This window comes from Sapajus apella, unplaced genomic scaffold, assembly GCF_009761245.1.
Source record: "Sapajus apella isolate SASKATOON/1434 unplaced genomic scaffold, GSC_monkey_1.0 scaffold335, whole genome shotgun sequence".
Lineage (NCBI taxonomy): Eukaryota > Metazoa > Chordata > Mammalia > Primates > Cebidae > Sapajus > Sapajus apella.
In genome coordinates, this window is record NW_022437275.1 from 70,246 (window position 1) to 74,271 (window position 4,026).

At 42.9% G+C, this 4,026-nt stretch overlaps 1 long non-coding RNA gene across 1 annotated transcript; it reads left to right on the top strand.

Moving 5' to 3' along the window:
• Positions 1-2,398: 2,398 nt before the first annotated feature.
• On the top strand, positions 2,399-3,203 carry LOC116545693. Its single transcript, XR_004266413.1, has 2 exons — positions 2,399-2,515; positions 3,090-3,203. It is a non-coding gene; the product is annotated as an uncharacterized LOC116545693 (long non-coding RNA).
• The last annotated feature ends 823 nt before the right edge of the window (positions 3,204-4,026 follow it).

Below are 4,026 nucleotides of genomic sequence, written 5' to 3' on the forward strand. Positions count from 1 at the left end.
CGCCTGTCTGTACTCTTTGTGCTCACAGTGTGAAGTACTCTCTAGTTTAATTCTCAGGGGTGGTGAATCAGGATCCAACTGGCAGTTATGATCAATATCTGTCAATCATCTAACTTTGAGCCGGATGGGCAGCTGGATACCAGGATGTAGGACTTTCGATGGCCTTTTCTCGGGCATGACATTCCCTACACCCATTGTGGCTACAGGGTTGTGAGGAGAAGGGGTGAGGAGATCCCCCCCAAAGCCCCCAGCCCTTGATTGATGCCCTGCTGCCTTTCACTTGCCCTTTTGTCTGGATGATCCTGTCTTTTGACACCCAGCACATGCATGCTGCGACCTTTTACTGGAGTGAGGAAATCCTGAGATAGGTGATGTAATGAGCAAAATACATGGCCTAGGTTGCATGTTATCATACACACGTGTGTGTGTATGTGCATGTGTGTGCTTGTATTTGGTCTCAAAGGCACGGTTTATCGTCATTGTCTGCACAGTCCTCTTGGGGATAGTGTTCTTTCTTTGCCACACTTCCATCCTTGAAGCCACAAAGATCTTTAGATACATAGGGACCTTTTCCTACTAGGCTTCAGATCCACCCTTCAATTTCAGGAATAAATGAATCTCCTGGAACTAGTTTGCTTCTTTGTTCCTCTGGTATTTCCTGGAATAAGTCCCTAAATAATTTCTGAACTGCCCTTACCATTATTATGAGTAACTCATTCCCTGCCTGGCCCAAGAGCTGTCTGATGGGAGTGGCCTTACAACTCTGCAGTCCCTGTCTTCCTGGCCTCCACTGCCTTCTTTCTCCCTCTACTCCCTTCCCACCTATTTCCCTTTTCATGCCATTCAGTCAAACTCTATACAATTGCCTTGTCTTAAGGTCAACATGCGAACTTCAAGGGGTTCAACCTAATCACTTTGTCAGCTGGTTGCATTATCTCTGGAGTCTCTTTCTAATCTCCCATTTTAGATATCACATGCATGAGCTCCCCACCCCCACCCAAGTGCTCTTCCTGAGGAACAATGTTTCTAAAAAAAATTTTTTTTTTTGAGATGGAGTTTCTTTCCTGATGCACAGGCTGGAGTGTAATGGCGCAGTCCCAGCTCTCTGCAACCTCCGCCTCCCAGGCTCAAGTGATTCTTCTGCCTCAGCCTCCCAAGTAGCTGGGATTACAGGTTCCCGCCACCATGCCCAGATAATTTTTTGTATTTTAGTAGAGGCAGGGTTTCACCATGTTGGCCAGGTTGACCTCAAACTCCTCACTTCAGGTGATTCTCTTGCCTCGGCCTCCCAAAGTGCTGGGATTACAGACATGAGCCACTTTGCCTGCTTGTTTCTAAGAATTTATCTCAAATAAACATCAGAACAATTTTTTGAATCTCAATGGCTTAATTCTGGTTCACAGCTGCCTACCCCCTTCCCAGTCAAGTGATGAACATTCTCAAATCCAAACAGGGTATTTTCATGCCCCACTGTGAGCTCAGAAGCACAACACTATTCCTAAATTTAGAGGTTTAGATACATAAGAAAGGGAAAAAAAAACAGACATGTTGTTATTAAAGCAAAATCAGCAATCAGGCTGTCAAATATCAATGTCATTTCTTATTATGAGCATGTTTTAGTATAAAGTAGTTTTTGCATAGAAAAACATGGGGGGTTTTGCAAAGAAAATAGATGAAATAAGTATCACATGAGGAACCCACCAAAAATAACTGGCTTAAGCAGGTTTACTGAGGATCTCAAAAGAGCATCTGAAAGGCAGTGTCCTTCACTCTTGACCCAGCGCAGGAAGGTAGGGACGAAGGGATAGTCTTATCAGGTCAACCTGGCTAACAGGACAGCACTGAGAATAGCTACTGGCTCCCATCCCGAGGAGGTACTTCTCTTGTCAAGTCTGTACTCTTGAGAGTTCTGAAATGGGAACAGAAGGCACAGCCTTCTCTAAATTGTCCAAAGAAGATTATTTGGAGGGGAGAAAGTGGTCTGGACTTGTGAGGTGTCCGACTTTGCCACACACTGACTGAGTGGCCTGGAATGTGTCCATTCACCTCTCAGTTTCTTTATCTGAAATGTGGGTGATGAATACAGTCGTCACAGGGCTGTTATATTCAGATGAGACCACCTGGGAAGGATTCAGTCTAGTGCCTGACACATAGGTCCTTAAAGACTTGTTGAATGAAAATGCAGTCATAATAACACGTGTCCCCACTCCTTGAAACAGCTAAAACACTGGGAAATTTTGAGTCCACTTTGCTTGGAAATAGAGACATTTAATAGTATAAGAGATCCCATGATGCAAAATGTCATCTTTATACTCCTAAAGTTGTAGAGAATTAGGAACATCTGTGAAGAATCTGAGAGCTCAGAATGAAAAGGAGAAGAAAAGGAAAAGACAAGAATGGAAACTATCCATGAGAAAACCAAGTGGAATTAAAATCCCCAAACTAATGTCTCGTAGAGATCACAGAAGACAGAAGAGACATCACCTCCTGGCTTCCTGCATTCACCTTCACCTAGGTAAGTATAATCCTAGACTATACCACCTAGATTTAAAAATCCCTAGAAAGTCTAATTTTGACTGAGGATACACCAAAAAAATGTCATGTCTTTAAGTTGCCTACATCACATCTGGCTTTCTTCTGTACTCCCACTTGCAGTTAGTGAGACCCAATTACTTCAGCATGAAAGTGGGTGAAAAACCTTAGTTTGATCCAATATCTGAATTAGTTCATGTAGGAAGTGTTCAATCTCTCCTTCTAAAGGTTATACTCTTTCCAGTATCTTCTCTCTTCCTCTTCTGCTTCTCTATAGGGAGGAGCAGTTGCTTCTGTGGCAACCTCATGGCATTGGGGAAGCCAAGTTGTTGGAATCCCTGGGTGCTCTTGCTCTGCCCTCTGGTTGCTGGGGACATCTCTTGTGCATTTGACTGCTGCGTGTCCTATAGGTGTTCATCGTTGTTTTGTCCACAGTCATGCACCTTGTGATCTGCTTCTTAAGTAGGGCCTTGGATGACACTTACTTCAGCTGTTGTTGGGGACTTTTGGATTTGAGGTGCAATATAGCAGTGAGTTCCTCAGTTTTGGTCTCACAGATCCCAAAGTAGCTTTTGGAGAAGTTGGTGACCCAGAAATACTGATGGGAGAAGATAATGCACCGAGGAAGCCCTGCTCTTTTGAGCCAAAGAACTGAGAAGGGGGCAGCCTAGCAAAGCAGAAGGATGAGAAAAGATGTTGAATGCAAACATCAGCTTAAATGAAGCAGGAGTCCCTGAGTAGGGTTAGATAACGTATATTTCAGAGCAAAACAAATTTATGAGGGATGGGAGATAAAACGTTTCCTACTACTAGGAAAGCAAAGTAGTCCTCACTGTGTATGCACCAAATAATAGTACTGTAAAATATGTAAAGCAAAAATGATAGAACTCAAAGGAGAAACAGACAAATCCATAACTGTACTTGGAGACTTCAACATTTCTCTTTCCAAAACTGAAAGAAAATCTAGACAGAAAGCCAGCACAGGTATAGAAAAACAAAACACTGCTATCAAATAGGATTCTATTTAGTACTTATAAAACACTGCACTCTACAATAGCAGTATCTATCTTTTAAATCACCTACAGAAGACATATCAAGATAGACCACATCCTGGACCTGAAAATGAACCGGAATACTTTAAAAATAATTGAAACCAGGCTTTGCATGGTGGCCCATGCCTGTAATCCCAGCATTTTGGGAGGCTGATGTGTGTGGATCACTTGAGCCCAAAAGTTCAAGACCAGCCTGGCCAATATAGGGAAACCCCATCTTTACTAAAAATACAAAAAATTAACTGGGTATGGTGGCACATGCCTGTAATCCCAGCGACTGAGAAGACTGAGAATCACTTGAACCCAGGAGGCAAAGGCTGCAGTTAGCTGAGATTGTGCCACTGTACTCCAGCTTGGGTGACAAAAGGAGACTCTGTCTCAAAAAATCAAATCAAATCAAATAATTGAAATCATACAGAGTATGTTCTCTGACCACAATGGA